Genomic DNA, 21,791 nt, shown 5'->3' on the forward strand with positions numbered 1-21,791 from the left:
GTAATGACATGGACACTTGCATTTTCTCTAACAGAAGGAGCATAAACTTTCTCTGGATTTAAAGTACCTCCCTCCCTGTACTCCATTCTTATTTTTTTTTTACATGCTATATCTTTTTTTATTATTTTATTTTACAATACTATTCAGATCTACATAACAGCCACAGATTCCCTTGTTCTCCCCCTTCCTGTCCCCCTCCCCTTCCCCCCAGCACACCCCCAATTCCCACCTCCTTCAGAGCAAGGCCTCCCCCGAGGACTGAGATCGACCTGATAGACTCAGTCTAGGTAGGTCCAGTCCCCTCCTCCCAGATTGAGCCAAGCATCCCTGCATAAGTCCCAGGTTTCAAACAGCCAACTCATGCAACGAGCCCAGGACCTGGTACCACTGCCTAGATGCCTCCCAAACAGATCAAGTCAATCAACTGTCTCACCTATTCAGAGGGCCTGATCCAGTTGGGGGCCCCTCAGCCTTTGGTTCATAGTTCATGTGTTTCCATTCGTTTGGCTATTTGTCCCTGTGCTTTATCCAACCTTGGTTTCAACAATTCTTGTTCATATAAACCCTCCTCTTTCTTGCTAATTAGACTCCTGGCACTCCACTCGGGGCCTGTCTGATGTAACTCATGGGTTACAGAAAAGGCAACAGGGATCTTGTTTGAAGCCTGCTTCTTTGAAGTCATTCTATACCAAATCCAAATTCTTTTCCCTTCTTTACTTCCTTCTGCCTCATCTTTACTTCAGTACTGAAGATTGAACCTCAAGACTCACACAAGGCAAGCATCCTTCGAGTGAGCTATAACTCCAAAATCTTTTCTTGATTCAACAGACTACTTTCTGAATATAAACCTACGTTTTAACGGACTGTTGTATGCATATATATATGAATCAAAGCAGGGGTTTCTGACTTTATGTGAGCACACTGACCCAATGAGCCCGCTGGACTTCTATGGAGATAGCTACATCAGAACAAAACCAAACGGTTTCAAACGGCAAGTTCGAAAGAGCCTGAAACAAGCAAGCACTCCTTGATAAATACTGCTTCACTGCAGCAATATCTTTTACTTTGTAGGCCCAGATGATGATTTTTCACCGTTAAGATTATGATTACATCCTTTTGCCCTTCCCCGTCCCCCTCAAAACCCCTGCATACACTCTTTTTTGCTGTCTTTCCAAATTATAGCCTCATTTTATCAATTGTCATCATATATGTACATGAATGTGTATATTGTATATATACACAAATATTCCAAAATACACAAATAAACCCTGCGCAATCTGTATGATGTAACTTGTATGTGTATGTTTTCAGGGTTGACCATTTGGGACTGAATAACTAACTGGTATGTTCTTCCCTGTGGATGAATATTTCTCCCACTCAGTTGCCTGTACTTGTTTGTGTAGTGCTGAGGCCTTGTGAAAATAAATGTTATTTAATGATACATACCTTTAGACTGACATTATTAAAGAAGGGGAAATTTCAAAGATTTTTTTGGGGGGAGGGTGTTTGTTTTAAAACAATGCTGAATTATTTTTTCTTTGAGTCAGTATAGTCCATATCCGTGGAAATTCTCCATTTGGAAAAGAGATGTTTTGAGGACTTGTTCAATTGTTTATGATTTATTGTTTCTAATTTTATGTATCTACATGTGTACCCGATCACATGTAAATTCACCACAAGTATGCCAATAGCCGCATAGGTCAGCACAGCTTCGGATCCTCTACAACTCAAGGTGTAGACAACTGGGCGTTGCATGATGTGGGTACTGGGAACTGAAACTCTGGAAGAGCAGCGAGCTCTCTGAACCACTAAGACGTCTCTCTGGCCACGAAGAGAAACTTTTCATCTTCAGTGTGTCTCTTGTTTAATATCCAGTGTAAAACTCACCAGCACCTCAGTGTGTAAGGAACTAGGGGAAGCTTCTATTCAGAATAATTCAATTATATTCATATAACAGACAGTCACCTAAGCAGTGTGGATGGGCATGGGTCCACTCAACACTAATGCTCTCACTATACATGAGCCTCTTACCCCTTGTGTTCTTCTTATCCCCTGAAGATATCCCCAGCTGAGTGAGTTCACAGTTTTCAATGAATTCAGTATCACAAAGATATTACTTTGTATCCAATTCAATGCTGAAGAATCAACTTCCTGTGGGAGACTTCAATGTGATTCTTTCCAAAGGGATTTTGAAAGGCAAATTCAACAGTGTTCAAACCTCATAGTTATCTCCTCTTTCCTTTAAAACCTTATGACCACATGAGAATTGACTCCTTCCACCCTGGCAGAACTTGAGAAATTCCCATTTTGATGTCCCTACCTCTCCCTCAAATCTAATTTCCCTCCTAGGGAGAAATTGGCAGATCTTGTCCTGCTATCAGGAGCTGTAAACCTTCCCTGAGTTCTTTTGTTGTTGTTGTTTATTCAACTAAAGCACAGTAAACAATTAACTTTCAGGTGAAGGTAAAGTATCAAACTATGGGGGATATATTTTTCACAACATTCCAGGAATACTCAATTCCACACAGAAGTATCCTCAACTATCATCCGGTATCCCTGCCTGTGCATTATACCACAGGCTCAAAGCATACATATACTCCAAACCATTACTTTTTCTGCCACATTATACCAAAAGCAAATGTGGAGTATCTCTAATAGACGCTTTTTATTTTTGATCACATTTACTTCACTCTTGATTTGGGGCAGTAAGTGGGTGCCTATGTGCCGTGACAACATATAAGAGTGTCAGAATACGATGGATGAGAGTCAGTTATCTTCCTTGACTATGTGGTTCCCAAGGACTGAACTCATGTCATCAAGTTTTGGGGTCATATCACGGGGAAGATTACCTCTCAGTCCCATCCTGGACTACAATGGGTATGGAACATAAGGGAGAGAGTAGGCACTTATAAGGCCAGTGGCATGAGCAGTAAGGAACAATTTAAATCATAAAATTTGGGCAATAATTTGAAGTACCAGTAGCAAGTATTCAGATGAGTTTTGCCAACAAGGTCATAATCAGTCAATACTGGTCATTTTATAACCTTCAAAAACCACTTGAAGCACAGGAAAAATAGACGGTGACACTCATTATGTTATCAATACAGAACATAAAACTTCATAGGCTAATTATAAAACCTTTATACTCCATGACATTGGTAAACATAATGTGGCCCAGTGTGCATCCATGGAGTACCAACTGGACACCATTAACAGTGCCAGACCCAGTAGTCAGTCAGGGATCCCACAGCCAGCATATTGACTGAAATATGTCCAATCTAAGAAGAAACCATATTTGACTATGTTCTAAGCTTCCAGAGTCAGGCAAACGAAATCTTTAACCATTCCTTTCTTTACCTTCTCCTCAAACAGTGTACTTTAAAATAAAAACTGCGTTTTCAATAAAACTGTATTTTCATTTAAACAGTGGAATGCCAGCTTAGCTAATGGACATTTGGTCATGTGGACAGTTATTTTTAATTTTCTCTTGACTGGGGTAAAAGTGTATGCACAGAAGTGTCTTTCTCTGATTCTCACAGCTTTCCAGATAACCTTCCTACTTAAAAGTTCTTCACTGTGCCTAAATTAACTCTCCCCTGCTGCCTTTTAGATCTCTGAAGACAGAGTTGAAAAACCATGCTGACATTGTCTGACCATCCTCCTCATAGTACTTCATCTGTGATTAGAAAGAGGTGGGCCGGCTCTTCACCCAGGCTCCTTTTGTGTTCTGGAACATGAGGATAACATCAACAATACAGGGAGTGCCAGGAAGAACATTTCAGAGTCCAAATTACATTTAATCAAAGGTCGAGTCTATACTAATTTTTATCTGATCCAAACAGCATAAATTTTATTATCAGCATAACCAATAATTAAAACCCACTTCAGATAAATTAAAAGCTACTATGACATGTACATTAAAAAATGGAGCTTCCTGAGAGTTTAATAAACTTGGCAATAACTTACAGAATAATATAATTGTAGTTAATTTTACTGCACCTCTGTATTTCCTGGTGCAAGCCAGAGCAAAAACACTATCTTAATTAAGCAATTGATTAATGACGATGAATGGAACATTCTTGAAAACCCCAGAGACCCTAGAGAGTTGGATTAGAGAAAATGGAATCCACCGTCAGAATCCAGAAATTCCTCAACTAGCTTGGGATAGGAATGACAGCCTCAGATCTCACAAACTCTCAGGTGACTATCCATGTCACAGCAGGAGCCACAAAACACTCAATGGCTCTAACTAGCATTTAATGTCAATAAAAGACAGTTCAGAAGCATTTTTAAATGAATATTGAGTATGAAATAAAATACAAGAAAAGGATCAAAATACTGATAGGGGAAATCAAGGAAGTTGAAATTAAATAATTTTTTAACATTCTTATTTTGCCCTTTAGTCATTTCTTGTGGGTTTAAATACACTCTTTACAAAACAAACATTTTACTCATTAACTTTGGCTCTGGGTCTTAATTTTCTAAACAAAAATATATGGTGGAAGAAAAACACTGTAAAAATGTTAATTACCAGATGAAAAGGTTCATTTAGGCTTGAACAAAGCATATTGTAACATCACGCTGAAGGGAAAATAATAGGGGGTGCTCAAACTTTACCAATTACTGCACAGCCAACGCAGCATCCTCTGCCGTTCTAAATCTGCTCTTCTGCCTCATCCACAGTTTCTGTTTAGTCTGTAACTCTTCAGAGCCTACAAGTAAATTAAATAACCTATATGCAGCCACTCACATAAAATGAGAAGAGCTGGTGGCGCCCTGAGAGGCTAGTTCTTTTAGAAGGAGACGTTCATGCCAAGTAGTGTCTACCCACATCTGCGTAAGCACCTCTCCCTTTGCAGCAACCCTAAGGGGAATGACAGGAAGAGTTGGATGTGCCCAGCAGGAGTGAAAGAGCCCAAGGGCCAAAGGAGAAAAAAATATATCTCTCCGCTATGGAAATGACTGGCATTATAGCATAGATGTTTCATTTATCTCTTCTGGGAAAATTCACCAGAGAGGCTCTCATATTTATGTCTCCTGGAATGTGGAAAAATAGAAAGCAAAGAAGGGTTTAAAGAAGTTTAAATGCCTAAAGCTCCCCAAATTACCCATTAATTCTTCCTGAAAAAAAAAATAAAGGCAGAAATTAAAAGCCTTGGAGTGCACTTTTTAATGGAGGCAAGGATGGAGGGGAATCAGTCTCGCTTGACCTCAGAGTCCAAAAAGGTAAAAGGAACATCTCCATCTTTCATAACCCAAAAATCTTCTTACCGATTACATGGGGGGATTTAACTGCACCTAGTATAATAAGGGCAAATGCCAGTCTCTTTAATTTCATAGCTGAGGACAAAAGTCAGGATGTGTTTCCAGGGTTACTCTGAGTCTTCTGTCATTTCCATCCCAACTATGAAGAAAACACCTCTTTCAGAAAATTTCAAAACACTGGCATAAGAAATATATTCTCTTTAATCCCAGCACTCAGGAGTCAGAGGCAGGTGCATTTCTATGAGTTTTAGGCCAGCCAGGTCTACACAGCAAATTCCAGGACAAACAAGGCTACACAGAGAAACCCTGTCTTAAAAAAAAAACAGAGAGAGAGAAACGGACAGAGACAGAGATGATTCTACCATGATTTCAGCAGCAAAACAGACTTCTATTACACACATTTAGTTTTCTTGAGTTAGAAGAAGTTTGACATATAACACACACACACACACACACACACACACACACACACAAACACATACTGAGATGGCTAGAACTGGGTGGATATATGCTGAGCTCAGGGTGGTATTGTGGAATGTTTGTGCTATACCCTTTGATTGCTTTTTATTATTTTTATTATACCTTTGATTTCAGCAAAGATGCAGAACTACAACAAATATTTCTTTAAAATATTTAAAACATATTTTTATAATTCCTAATTTTGTATGAAAATATCAACATATGTCAATACTTCTTTGATCTAATTCCACAGTAGACATATACCTAAGCAACATATTTTTGTATGTTTTTATTTATTTACTTTTTTTTTTTTGGAGACAGGGTTTCACTCTGTAGCCCAGGGTGACCTCAATTTACAGCAATTCTTTTACCGCAGCCTACCAAATGACTGAAATTACAGGCATGTGGTGGTTTGAAAAAAAATGGCCCTTCAAAGGGTGTGTGGCCTTGTTCGAGGAAGTATGTCACTGTGGGGGCGGGCTCTGGGGCCTCTTCCTCAAGCTTCACTCTGTGACACTCAGTCTTCTTCCTGTTGCCTGCAGGATGCAGCATTCTCAGCTCCAGCACCATGTCTGCCACCATGCTTCCCATCATGATAATGGACTGAACCTCTGTAAGAGTTGCCATGGTCATGGTGTCTCTTCACAGCAATAAACGTCCCCAACGAAGGCAAAGCAGGAACTACTCTGAACAACTTTAAATAACAGTATTTTTAAGACATCTTTGTGTGTACATAAGTGTGTATGTCTGTGTGTGTTATTTTGTGTGGATTTGTGTGTACTAATATGGGTGTACATGTGAAGGTAAGAAGATAACTTCAGGTTTAGTCTGCATTCCATCTCAACTGAGAAAGGGTCTTCTGTTCGCTACCACATACAGGAGGCTAGCTGGGAATTCTACTGTCTCTGCCTGCCATCTAACCACAGACTCACCAAAATACAGATGTGTGATGTCATATGAAGCTTTACATGGATTCTGGAGTATTCAAACTCTGGCCATTATGCTCACACAGAAAACTTAGACCATAAAAGGCATTTTTATATTTATTTTTAATATTTCATTTGGCAAGTATTGTGATTATGTACTTAGGAATTTAATTTACTGTAGATTAGAAATATCTTCATAATGCATCCCTGTGAAAAGAATTTGAGTATTCTCATTTGGAGGTATTCCTCATGCTACAAACTTGAAATGACATATTTTCTCCAGTGCACACAGGCATGTGGAGTATGCATGCAGATTCCCATGCATTCACCTGAGATGATAAACTAAAGAAGTGAGCCAGAATGTTCCCTTGCCAAAACAACAAATATGAAGAATTACATCTGTAAGCATAATACAGGTAAGCCTGTTCTAATATTCTGCTAAAATAAGGCTTATTGCCCTACCTCAAAAGAAAGCTTCCAGCTCCCTCTATATATTCCCACATTGTGCTAAAATCCCTACAAGGAATAAGAGTATTTTGGCATAGCACAATGTATGAAACACAGCTCTAATTGTGAGCCAAAGTTCCTTTATATAGTATCAACACAGCAAGTACTGGACTTGTAAGCTTTAACGGGGCTCCTGCAGAGTAGATGCACCTACTTTATACTCTAAGAAACATGAATACTGAGGGCACAGCACTATTTAAAGCCAAGCTGTTATAAAATAATATTATAGCCAAAAATTGCTAAAGCTGCCTACGAATGAAAAGTTGTGCCAAGTGCATTGCAAAAACATTGCTATCTCATTGACCCCTCCTGATTACTTATTCCTTATCCTTATTCCACACCTAAGTAGTACTAGAGGCCTATATTACTCCAATAAGCGTTACATAGTCTATAGGAGAACTGTGGATTAAAATCTAAACCTCTTTAATTCTGAAATTCATACCCAGGTACACTTCCCCCTGTACCTCAGAATAATCACTACGAGGAGTGGTAACAGTTTCCATTCAAGGAGTTCTTTTTTATCATCTCCATGATAGTATGTCAGTTAGTTCCCTGGTACAATGGCAACTCTGCTGGATAACCCTGATCTAAACTATTTCTGTTTTCTTTTCTATGGAGTAGGGTAAGAGCAATAACAGACAGTTTTATGAAGTGGTTGTACCATATTATAGCATCATATTGAGTAAGAATTCGAGTTTCTCTGACCCAACTAAAAACATGAGCTATGGAGCTACAGATGATTAATGACTGCTGAGAGAGGGGAAATTAGTTTTCCCCAGGGATGAGCCTTGTAATTGGTTATCTAATATCAAGTGGTCAGATCTGAAATCATATACATATAAGCAACACTAATGGACTCAGGTTGCATTTGAAGTGTGTGTGTGTGTGTGTGTGTGTGTGTGTGTGTGTGTGTGTGTGTGTACATAAAACAGAAATAACAGAAAAAGAAGTCATTAACTTGAGAAGGACTGTGGGAACATAGGCAGGATTGGGGAGAAAAGAGGGAAAAGGAATGGTGTTAACACATTTAGTTTTAAGATACTTTCAAATGAAAATGGAAAGTGGACTATATAGCGAAGCAAAAAGTTCTCAAACAAGAAACACAAATAAACACTAAGCATTCTTTAAACTGTACAACGTTCTCAGTCATTGGGGAAAGGCAGATTTATCTACTTTAAGATTTTGCCTCACTCAAGTCAAAAGAACCAAATATCAGGAAGATAAATGACAGCAAATGTTGACAGGGATGTGGGGAAAGGGAAACACTTATGCACTGCTGGTCAGAGTATAAACCAGTGCAACCATTGCGGAAATCAGTCTGGGGGTTCTTAAAAGACTAGAACTACAATATGACCTGTCTCTATCACTCCTGGGAGTATACCCAAAGGACTGTACATCCTACCACAGACACTTGCACAGCGTATGCACTGCTGCTCTATTTACTGTAGCTAGGAAATGGAATCAACCAAGACGTCTATCAACTAACCAATGGATCAATCAAATGCTGTACACATACATGCATATACACAATCGACTATTACTCAGTTTCAACAAAAAATGAAATAATGGGATGCACGGGTAAATGAACGAAACTGGAAAAACTTACACTGAGTGAAGTCACCCAGGCCAAAGGAAGGTAGAGAGGGGAGCAGCAGGGGCAGAAATGTGCAAGCAGGGACGATGGGTGGGAGAGGAGGAAACAAGATATCAGTGAAAGGTTTGGCCGAAATGAAGTGTGCATGTAAAACCTATATGGAAACATATACTCTCCGACCCCTAGAAAAAATTAAATTAGAAGAGACAATAAAAAACAGGTGACATGACACAAGAAAGGAAAACACTCGGGATTAAAAGTGGGGAGTGGGGATTGGGGAAAGAGAGGGCAACTCAAAGCTGCACATATATGAAGAATCTTTATGGAGGTTCACAAGTTTTTCTGCTACTCAAAAATATGAGAGAGAGAGAGTATGTGTAATACACTATATGTATGTATATCACATACACCTCTATGTATATGAATGCATGTATAATAACTCTCTTGGTTTTTATTTCCTCTCCCCAGTCACTGAAGATTTGTTGTCCCCTTTCAAGTCTCCAAAGTGAACTTTCCTTAAGTCTTAACCTTTCCTCCTCTGAACTGTGCAACTTGATGACCACCCATGAGGCACCAACCTCACCTTTACATTTCAAACCCAATCTCTCTTCCAAGTTCCTGACACACAACCTACTTGATTCCCTTTTGTGTGTTTTTCAAAGTTATCACCAAGCCGAGTCTAGTCTTAGGGTCTCCCACCTAACTAACCCTCAGATCATCACAAAAGCTGGTGGTACCAATCAGAAGTCAACTCAAGCTCAACCCATTAGGAAGAATGGCAGCAACCTCAGCCTCAGAAATGTCTCTCAAATCCTAGCATTTCCCCCACACCACCAACCCCTTGTTTCAATTTCTCTCATCTGAAATTCTGCAAGTGCTCTAGGTAACCTATACACGAGTGTGCTTTGGGCTTCCATTCAACCTGCTCTTGATCCTGCATCCAGAATCATCTTTTGAAAACACCAATGGAGTTGTAGCAAAGCTCTCTTGAAGGAATTTCACTTTTAAAGTAAAACAAATATCATAAATAAGAAACAGCAGTCAAGTATGGTGGTATGTGTCTCTAACCCCAGTACTTGAGAGGCTGAAGAAGCAGGGCTCACAACCTCACGGGCCAGCCTGGTACATAGTGAGACCCTGTCTTAAAAAACTTATGTAAACATATACATAGCTCAAAGTATAATAGGAAAAGCTATCTGAAATCATAAATTATTCTAAATTGAAGATATACATACATATATATATATGAAGAATTAAAAATTGTAAATAAAATTCTCACAGTTACAAAACACTGATAGAGCATGAACATAATAAGTATCATTTCAAAGGAAATCATTTCCTATTTCATAATCCCTGTTCATGATATACTTCTTTTTTTGTTTTTTTGAAACAGGGTTTCTCTGTGTAGTTTTGGTGCCTGTCCTGAGGCTCACTTTGTAGACCAGGCTGGCCTTGAACTCACAGAGATCCACCTGGCTCTGCCTCCTGAGGGCTGGGATTAAAGGCGTGTGCCACCACTGCCTGGCCTACTTCTTTAAATAACACTCAATACACTGATATACAAAATTAATCGAATTCCCTTAGAGGTTGCTATAACACGATATAACCCTAGAAAGAAAGCAAAGCAAATCAGCCTTAAAAATTTTGTTTAGATTTGCTGGAACTATGTGGTGTCAATGAGTAATGCCAGACAAGAACATAAAAATGAGCAAGCAAAAGGAAGCTTCTGGATAAGGGCAAAGAAGAGATATAGTGTGTGTCATGCACAGGTCTTATACTAATTAACTGTGAAAGCCTGGAAGAGTTGGAATAATCTTCAGTGACTAACATGTCAACTGCTATCTTGATTGCCAGTCCTTGGGCTGATACTTCTTTACAGCACTATGTTCAGAAAGGTTCTGTGGCATCTTGACACTCACCACAGATGCTGTTCTTAATACAGAACTTTGCAAGTAAACCAAGTATGTGCCAGTCAAGGACTGGACAGTTGCTAAGTTCCTATCCGCATGTAAATGACAGCATACTGTCTTCAAAGTACAAAGATATGTGTTTTTGTGTCTAGGACTTCAACAGTGGCATATAATTTAAAAAAAAAAACACCTGTTGAGATATTATAAAGTGTTGGTCACAGGGCAGGTAATGCAAATACAAAGACAACTAGTAGAATACATCTACCTTCAAGGAGCTTTTAAGACTCAAAGATGACTTAACTGAGGAGCATTTTTAATTAAAGATAAAATCAATATAATACATTGTGATCATCTGGTCTAATTGTAAATATCAAATCAGAACATGTGTTATGCTTTAGACTCTAACTGGAGTTAGTCATGCTTTCATTAAAACATTCCTAACTAAGTGTGTCTTTCTAGAGGATTACCTTTAAAAATCTATAATTAAATCCTCCCACATTGACAGTCAAATGTCTTTGGAATGCTGTCTTTCAGAAAGCCATGAATGATAAATCAAGAACACAACAGACCATCCAAAAATTATATTTTAATTTTACCTTGAAATGTTCAATCCCAAATATTTATTTCCTCCTACATTCTGGTCAACCTGCTTCTTTCTATAGTCAAAAGGAAACAACTCATTCTTTGCTTTCAGAATTTGCTGACTGAATTTCTGTGGTTAGAATAACCATCCCACTCTGTCCTCCCACTCATCTCATTAGCAGCCTTAGGTGACTCTAGTCCATGTCTTTTGAATCTACTCGTTCATTCATACACACCATTCAACTAACTGGGCACCTGTTATATGTGTTTATGATAGATACAATAAAAACTGATGCCACCCTCAGCAGCGTATTCTGTACTAAGAGGAGAGTGTTGAGTGAAAATGCTAGCAAAATATATGCACAGAAGGCAAGTACTGAAACCAGCCTGGGAAGCTTGGGAAGGTGCAGCAGATGAGGTGTCATTTAAGCTAATTTTAAAGGCCAGGATAAATTTAGATTAAAAGGAAAATGTCTGATCAAGAGTAATGTCTGAGTGGAGTCACCAAACAGTGAAGGTACAATGAAAATCAGTTAAGACAATGGAAGTCAGGGCTGTGTAGACAAAAAAAAAAAAAAAAAAAAAAAAAAAAAAAAAGATAAAAAGACCTGGATACAGACCCTAAAGTTTCAGCTTCATTCTGGAGTATGAAAGAGAGACTATCTGTGAAACTCAAAGCATCATATTTAGACAAGAAGCTAAGAAGTTTATGATAAGTGGTAATAAATTTCAAGTGTCTACAAGTTAAAGAGATATCAAAAAGGTATTGCAGTAAGAATTCAGAATTGAGCTGAAAATTCAAAATGTATGAGATTTGAGAATCTTCGGCATGTCCTTGCAACTGAAGCCACCACGTGAGACTTAACAGAAACTATTTCGACAAAGAAAGGAGTAACAGGCTATAGTGGAACCTTTAAGGACACCAGTATTTGAGATTCGAGATGGGGCAGACATGTAGACATGTAGAAAAATTGAAGGCGAATTAAAAGGAGATGGAGCTGCAGATGGCTGAGAAGAGGGTGCTTCAAAATGACCTTCAGCGCTCCCTATAATTATCATTCACCTTATTCTTAGTATCTTTCTAAGTTTTACCAAATATACAATATCCGCTTCTTGTGGTCTAGAATTGGATGTGTTTGCTTGTTTGGGTTTTCTGTGTGCAAGGCCCAGAGGTGTTCACTCTGCTGCCTTTATGGAATGCAGGAACTAGCTCATTCCTCATAACTGGGCTCACTGTCAATCATAACTATGTTCTGTATGGACGAGCTGCACCTGTTGTATAGCCAAACACGTGCAATGCTTTTCCTCATACCTGTGTCTAACCAGGTCTCAGACCTTTTCCCACCAGCATCAAGGTTTTACCCTGGGTTGCTATATTAAGTGGCAATACGTGGCCTAGGGTACAAAAAAAATCTATATATTCCAATTACCTGCCTAAGACTTTACTTTTAAATTATACTTTCATGAAAAACAGTGATAATGTCCAGATATAACACCAGAGTAGAAGCTATTTATATTTTTTGCTTTTACCAAGTTTTAATAACCAATATAAAAGAGATTGCTTATATCATTATATTTCTATTTCAAATACCAGGATGTAAGATATATCCTTTTTTTTTTTAGAAAGAAGGGATTAGGAAAGAATACTTAAGCCCCACTATATTACAATACAGAGACAACCAAGAAAGATAAATCTGCTAAGCTGTGTGAAATAAAAAAAGGGAAAGCCACTGGGTTACCTTATTATTCTTCTCATCTGTTTCTACCCAGACACTAAGTAATTTTTCTGACCTTAGCAGACCTCTAAATGTCTGCATATCCTACCTCACATTTAGAAAAAAAAATGTAGTACATATATATTACTATATATACTACATTTTATTTTTGAAAAAAATGGTATTTTGATTTATGCAGATCTTGGAAGCTAAAATAGCCTAATTTTTCTAAAATAAAAACTGCAGAAGAAAAATGAAATCAAAAACAACATTTTAAAGAGTTTTTCATTTCGCCTCTTCAGATGCCAAGAGCAGAGGCTGGAGAGGATGGCTCAGCAGTGAAGACCATTTGCTGTGTGTGGTGGTTTGAAGGTCATTTGTCCCCAGAATCTCACAGGGAGGTGTGGCTTTGTTGAACTGGGTATGGCCTTGTTGAAGGAAGTGTCTCACTGTGGGGGCGGACTTTGAGGTTTTCTGTGCTCAGGATATTGCCCAGTGTCTGTCTACTTCCTATTGCCTTCTTATGAAGGTGTAGCTAACACCATGTCTGCCTGCGTGCCGCCATGCTCCTCGCCATGATGATAATGGACTGAACCTATGAAATGTAAGTGAGCCACTACAATTAAATGTTTTCCTTTGTCAGAGTTGCCGTGGTCATGGTGTCTCTTCACAGCAATTGAAACCATAACTAAGACACTGTTCTTATACAGGACCCAGATTCAGTTGCCAGAACCCACAACTACCTAAAACTACAGTTCCAGAGGACCCAACTCCCTCTTCTGTCCTCTGTGGACACTTCACACACAGTACACACACGTTCATTCAGGCATCATATACACTTACTCATAAAATAGAAAGTAAACAAATCTTAAAATAAGTATAAATGACAAGAGCAGTCATGAGATCCACAATGATTATGCACCAATACCAGACAACTTTAAAATAGCTGGTTATCTTGGTTATGTTTCTGTTGCTGTGATAAACACCATGACCAAAAGCAACTTGAGAAGGAAAGTATTTATTTCACCTTCCAGGTTACAGTCCATAAAAGAAATAAGGAGAGAAGTCAAGGTAAAAACTCAAGCCAAGAACCTGGAGGCAAGAACTGAGAAGAGGTCATAGAGGAACACTGTTTACAGACCTGCTTTTCATGGCTTGCTCACCCTGCTTTCTTAGACAACCCTGGACTACCTGCGAAGAGGCAGAACCATACTCAGTGGGCCAGGCCCTTCCAGTCATTCACTAATCGAGAAATTGCCCCCAACAGACCTGCCCACAGGGCAATCTGATGGACGCATTTTCTCAGTTGAGGTTCCTTCTTCCCAGATGACCTTAGTTTGTGTTAAGTGACAAAAATCCAGCCTGACCATTTGGTTTCTTGAAACTAAGACTATGCTTCAAAGAACAATAAACAATACTTCAGGTGCAGAAATAAAAGCTGATAAGTAATAATAAACAATTTGAGGTCTAGGTAGAGCAGGGAACCTTCATCCATAACTGCCACTGTACTAAGTCTTACTTGTTAATATATATCCATATTAAATATGACAGCCCATTAAAAGACACTAAATAGCATAAGATATCTACATGGCAGTATAGACACTTTAATTGGTTTTTCAATGCACATGCCTTCTCTATATAAACATAATAATATCTTCCAGACAAGTAAGTTAACTTAATGATGAGTAATAAAAAAAAAAGTACTAAACAATGTATAAATCATTAACTGGGTATTATCATCTATATTATCTCAGTTTCATTCATTATGCTACTTTAAAATAGCTAATATTCTAATTAAATGCCTTAACGACTTACAAATTACATAAGATTCTTTTCAACAATATTACATTATCTTACTACTTAAACTTCAAAGGGATTATCAAAATATTACATTCTGAAATCTATTTAAATGAATTCACACTCCAGGGATATGGTCTCTAACTGCAGGCTGTACTTTTGCTAGGCTCAAAAGAAAATTTTCATAGACAATCCTGTATGCAGTTGTAATTTATGACTATTATTTGAAAAAAATGATTGAAAATCTGCATTTAGTCTTGCCATAAAAGAAGCATCCACTGAAGTTCTATGAAATGTGGTGTCTCATTTTCAGCAAATCATTACTGTTAGCCAAACAATGATTTTCAAGATTCTATACCCCTTGTTTGCATTACATACTGCTCTGACAAATTTTAAGACTTTTAATTGCTTGCTTTTCGGTGATTTGATACAAATAATTTGGTGTAGAAAAAAATCTATAAAGAGGAAAAGATAATCTAATTTTTCATCAAAGTTGATACTTAAAAATTGGTAGTATGAAACACTATCCATAGCAAGAAATTGTTATAAAAATGAAGCCAAATCAATATATAAGCCACTCTCCCTTTAAGCAATTCTAGTTTTTCTTTAAATAAACATTTATATGTACAGGAAGCTTTCACAAAATATCAACAGAAATAGGGAAGCCCCAGACCTATTCTATAGTACAGTCCCTAGCTGTCAGCCATTTGACCTAGGTCGAAATAAATGCACATAAGCCTGATATAAGAATGTGAGACTATACATGCAGAAAACATAATGCATTTAGTACAGAAATTTAAAAATGTTAAATGCACATGTTACAATATCCAGCAGAAAGCTAAAAAGATAAACTACTTGACAAGTAGTCCATCATTCAATGTTAAAAATGAGACATTTATTACACCCTGTGACACAGAAGTTAATACTCTTTTGTTTTTTAGTAAAAGAGAAGAAAATTAACCTAAGAAATTACCCCAAGCTATTTTTTCTTCTCATTTTGAATTAGGTTTGCCTTGCTGTTATTTCAAAATTTACTATTTTCCCATTACTTTTTATGCTATAAATATTTATGAGCTATTTAATGAGAAATAATGAAAATTATAACTTCTCATCAGGCTCTGTGATTATTTTACTTTTTAATCCCTTGCCAAGTTCCCACCTTGGTGTGAGTGTAATCCTGGTCACACTGCCTTCACAATGTTATGGGTGGGGCCAGCTCCAATAAGACTTCCTCCCTACAAGACCAAAACCCTTCAGAAACCACAAGGAGGGATGAATCTGGGGGTCAGTCACATTTTCAAAGAGTAAAGGCAGTAAGAGCAGTATCCTTGGGTGCAGTAATTTGAAGTTTGAATGTGTTTCTGTTTCACAATATGAAAGCCTTGTGAATTACAAAGACAGACCTTACAAGTCCCACTGTATGCAGGAAGCTAATAAACTGAATGGGATGACCGGATAGTGTTTATATCTACAGAAAGGTGATAGCATTATGAACAACACCTAGTGGGGCAGGGTGGTGAGTGCCTTTAATCTCAGCACTCAGGAAACAGAAACAGGTGGATCTTAGAGTTGGAGGCCAGTCTGGTCTACAGAGTGGTCTACAGATACAGAGTGAGTTCTAGGATACCCAGGGCTACATGGATAAGCTCTATCTCAAAAAAAAAAAAAAAAAAAAAAAAAAAAAAAAAAAAAAAAAAAAAAGGCAAAATCAAGCAAAGGAAAAAAACCTACTACAATAACAAATAAGACCAAAACCTAGTTCAGTATTCTGTACAGCAAGCCAGTGTCAACCGTTCAGACCATGGAAGTTTTTAAGTGGTAGGAACTACACCAGCAATAAGCTATAAGGAAAACAGTGTCTACCCATTCTACCCACACAGCCCACTGACTGGCCCAATTTTAATGCATGACATTTTAATACCTGGTCTTATTGTTGAATTAACTACCATCATTCTAAGAATAGAAGCATCCTAACTGATAAATAAAATTCAGAACAGTACGACTGAGAAGAGAGAGCCTCGCATTTGAGGAGGAAAGTGGCCAAATACTACTGTATTAGGGAGAACTGTGTGTGAGAAAGCAGGCAGGTGAGGGAAACAGAAGTCAAGGAGATGTACGTGCTCAGAAAAGCACAGGGGATTCCACCAGCCACACTCGGTGCTCCTGCTGCTCAGAAGATTCGCTCTCTGGATTCTCCGACTAAATGCCATAAACAAGGGGCCAAGAAACCAACGTTCTAAAAAGTTCCCTCATATGAGAAAAAACCCAACAGATAGGCTGGACTGCTTGTCAAGAGTAGAGCACAGATGAACTGCCTTTGTAAGCATCCAGCAAGATATCTGATAGGTAGAAAGGAAGCACATACTAGCTTCCTACCCACAACAGATGAACCAAAGAGACCACAGTCCCTGTTCCCACTCTTTTTATTGACTCTTACTCAACAGTGAAGGCTGGAATCACTGGGAAGGAGTTTGAGGTTCTATTACTCCAGTTGCCTTGTGCCTCAGGGAAGTTTTCTTCAACTCCCAAGACCAAATCTAGAATATCCAAACTCATCTCACAAGATCCAATGTTCAAAGTTGTTTAAAAACAGAACATAAACCATTAAGGTAAATGAAATTCAACACAATGGCACTTTCATAATCCATGCAAAACAAGCTCATCCATATGCTTCTTATAGACGTGGGAGAATAGAGTGTTTCAGGAATTCACACTGATGTCTTTCTAGGAGGTGTTTGGACTGGTTTACACAAGCCAGCCTTCCTGTTGAACAAGTTGAACAAACGACCTTCAGGAGAGGTTGTGTTTCTATCACTCAAGTTGGCAGTAGCCCAGTGATCATACTGATTTGCATATCATAGAGTACCTCAAATTTGGTCATGTAAATACATAAATGGTAGTGTTCTATTAAGAAAGAATATACACAAGTTATAAATCAATCACCACAGATCAACTAACACCCAATGGTTTTGCAGCTTTCCATTATTTTTGACACTATCTCATTTCTTTCATTTTTTTTTTAACTTCTCTTTTCTATATATTTTTTTCTTCCATGAACATTTGGGAACTTTGTGCCATATGTGTACATTTGTTAAGACACGTTATTGTTGAAAGTGAAAATATCCCTACATAGTTCAGAGTTAGCCTTCCCAGGGTCTAACCCCACTTACTAACAGTGTGGACCAGGACAGATGCCAGCAACTGGGCTTGCCCCTCCAGTCTTTTCTGCCTAACAGAACATCTTGAATTCAGACGCTCACATTCCAGCCACTTCCACTCTTCACTGCTCATTCTTTTCCTTTTCTTCTCATCCATCCCTGCTTTTACAATAGGATACAGTATGCCTGGGTTTAAAGTGAAAATTTTCGTCAACAGAAATAGATCTATGTCATCATCATCCCTCCCTAGTCTCCCTAAATCTATATTTCATTCTTTTCCTGTTTGGCAACTGCTGTTTCTCAAAAGTACAATATGGCACGTGTGTGTGCACAGTGGAAGAGCAGGAAAACAAATGTAATAGCAACTTCTACTTCATCTCTTCTCCCTAAGCAGGTTATAGTGACAGATTCTTGAAAATGAAGGCCCAGTCCTCAGCAAGAAGGCAGAGATGCCCAGAATCATCTTTGTAGATCAAGTTACATCTTGAGAAGAAGTATGGAACCCTATAAAGTTATAACAATTTTCTAAACCACGTTCACACAGTAAGTGGAAAAACTACAAATACATATGCATATACATATCATATATGATATGTATATGTATATATATATATATGTATGTATGTATATAATACACCATTCCAAAGACCTTTCCACTGTACTGTGATGCTTTTCACTATCTTTAAATTGGAGGCAGTTCCCTTCACCTCAGTCCACAGGAAGGTTCTATGAACCAGTGGAGGTGAGTGAACTCCATTAAGACCAGCAGCAATGTTCTAAGTCAGCTTCATCTGTCAAACCAATTCTCTGAATTGCAAGAAGGACTAGAAATTCATATAAAGAAAAGATAAATGTTAGAAGCTTCTTTTTGGTTGAGAGACAGTGTAGTGCCTGGGGAAACAGCTGCATTCACTGTGAAAGGTCTGGGTTTGAATCCTGGCTGAGCCATGTATGGGAATTGATTTAGGATATCACTGAACCCCTCAAGACTGGGTCACAAGCTGAGATTTGTGACACCTGGCCTATCTTCTGCAAAGGACGCTGTGAGGATGCAAGTACGCATCGTAAGCCAGCACGTCTCACCCATGTGATACTGCAACCAATGAGAGTAATGTCCGGCATGCAGTAAATACTCGATAAATGTTAGCCAATTTCAGTAACTATTTCAATATGGTTTTTAATTTACATCCTTGAATTATCCCTGTAATCTCTACTTCTATTTCATTTTTCTCTTCTCTTCCCTTTCTGAAGCTCATTTCTCTTGGAAGCTTTTATTTAAGAGAAGAAATAAGATTTTACCTCTAACGAGATCTTCTCTGATTTAGGTCCCAGATAACACAGTTTTCCATCTATATAATATATTGGCTCATAATGCCTAGTGACAGGTACTTGAAAGAACATTCATTGAGAAAGTGAGGTTTCAAAAAGGTTCCAGAACACACACACACACACACACACACACACACACACACACACACACACACAAATACACACATCACAAACATACACACATACACACAGAGAGAACCAAAAATTAAGAAACACTTTTACAAACACTTACATTAAGCATGAAAAACAATTTTTCAGAGCCAACTTTTTCAAATTATGAAACACTATTACTTAAAATTGGAGGATTTTACAAAAAAATAATAATATGAACATAATGATGAAGTACTTCCAACTAACTTCACACAATATTTTTAAACTTTTGAGGTAGAAGTAAATTGATTTTTTTCTATTTATACTTATTTAATGTCATTATCAAATCTAGATTCAAGTAGTAATTTCACTCAAAACTAACCATACAAATATATTCTAATTCGTATTTTGTAAAATGGGTTTCCCAATACCCATCCATTTTCTCATTCTCTCTGTAAGTGTCTGCTATTATACCTTGTGGTAACAGAACTAACACACAGCAAGCAGCGTAAGGTGATGGCCCTGCACTGATCACAAAAGTAAAATTAAATTAAATTTCTCTGTTCCCAGAACTTTAGTTCTGCTTGGGTCTTCCGGAAAAGTAGATTTTCAGATATGTGATATGTTGGCTCAAGTATTGCCCCAAAACTCTTTTTCTCTTTTAGCAAGTATTTCAGAGGCCTGTGTAAAGCATCCTGTTTTCCGATCATGCTCCTTGGCAGGTTTAGAAAAGGCCACCACCCATGACTAGATGTCATTAAGGGCCCCTTACATAGGTGTCCTCTGAATGGCTCCTATGGCCCCCCTAGTTTCTAAGATACCAAGTTCCTTCTAGGAAAAAAAAAAGTACAGCCCTGTCTCACTAACTGCAGACACCACGACAGGCTTACGTGGAAGCGAACCAGCGTTCCAGAACACTCGCCGACCCACCACTGCACACAAGGCCACGCCATTAGCAGAGGAGGCTGATTGATAAAGTTAATGCAGAAGTCCAGGATTATCGGGAGCTGTTGTATAACAGCATGACATGCTGCAACACTAGGTGAAACCGTGTCATCAAGGAATAGTGTTTGCAAGCCCGAGGAAAACAAGAAAAGGATATGCTGGACATGAGCAGCAGGGCAAAAGCTTTTAAATTTCTGCTTCTCCGTGTAAACCCACCCACAGAATATTATCACTGACCCGAGGTAGTGAGCAGGTTTGCAATCCTGTCCTGAAACTCCTCCACTCTCATTCAAAATCCATCACTCTCCACACGGCTTGCAACAGCCAATGAAGAAGCATGATGGCCACTACTTGCACTGTGCCTCCCTCTGCTATCTGGACTCTGCCAGGCAGCAGCCCATATTTATCACTAGCTGCTGGAGGCCTCCATCTACCTGCTGTCTGCAGCGAGAGACCAAAAGAAAACAGCAGCAAATCTGCAAATATTAGCCAACAACTAGATAGTGTCCAGGACAGGTGGCAGGGGCTGCAGCAGTGAGGACAGATGGACTGACAACCACACAGACAGACAGCAGCACCATTAGACACCATCCATTACTTCCAGGCTCAGAAGAGGGGAAGCCTGCAGCACCGGGGGACGTCATTCTTCCACTAGGGACAGGAAGCAGATTAACGAGGGTTCTGCCTCCCTCAAGCTGGCAGGCTTAAAGTATTTGTTTTTTTGGATGAGAAGGAGCAGGGAATTCAGAAACCTGCTGCTCTTACAGAGCCAGACCAGCTCTGGCCTTCCAAGTGAAGGGCCTTTTATTCTCCCAGAGTCTATAATGAAAGAGGAAGAAGAATGACTGAATCTCTACTATTTTGCTGCGGCGGGACACCCACAGCTCTCCCTCCCTACTCTAACTTGCAGTTGCTTTTGCTTGGGGGACCCATAGTCGGAATGCAGCAGCTTCTCCTAGTCTCCTCCTGTGTGGCTATGCCGCACAGAAGGGAAGGGGACACCTTCCCAGACAGCACCTTCCCTTCAGTAGGCAATTCTAGGGAGTGGGAGAAGGGCCACCTGGGTGTGCTCTGTGCCCTGGTGTCACCCCCTGCTCCCTCTCCACACTTCCCTGCAAAGAGCTAACTCCAGATGCAACAGGTTCCCTTTGGCTCTTCATACCAATTGCCTGCCCCAAATACATCTTCTGCATAAGCAGAGGATGCCGAGACATCAGTACATCAGCTCAGGGTATATCTACATCCCTCCACCCGAGAGAGAGGCAAACTTTACTGAATTTCTGAAGACTTCCCAAGGGAAGCCAGAGTTGAAAAAATCTCCTTTAGCTCCACTCCATGGGCGAGGCTGAGGAGCAAGCAAAGCCCAGCCTGGGTGGCAGTACTTGCAAGCAGTTCTGAAGCAAACAGCAGCAGTGTGTCACACACTTCTGCACCACTCACAACCAACCCCATCCTCTCCCCATCCCCAGGAAAGTGGGGCACCAGGCAGAGGTCCCCTGAAGGGTGGATGGGTT

General features: G+C 39.1%; 1 protein-coding gene across 21 annotated transcripts in view; it reads right to left on the reverse strand.

Annotated features, from left to right (window-relative positions):
• Positions 1-21,791, reverse strand: part of Rims1 (regulating synaptic membrane exocytosis 1) — a 480,632-nt gene that overhangs the window by 457,494 nt on the left and 1,347 nt on the right. The gene's annotated exons all lie outside the window — the stretch shown is intronic.

This window comes from Peromyscus maniculatus, chromosome 21, assembly GCF_049852395.1.
Source record: "Peromyscus maniculatus bairdii isolate BWxNUB_F1_BW_parent chromosome 21, HU_Pman_BW_mat_3.1, whole genome shotgun sequence".
Classification (NCBI taxonomy): Eukaryota; Metazoa; Chordata; class Mammalia; order Rodentia; family Cricetidae; genus Peromyscus; species Peromyscus maniculatus.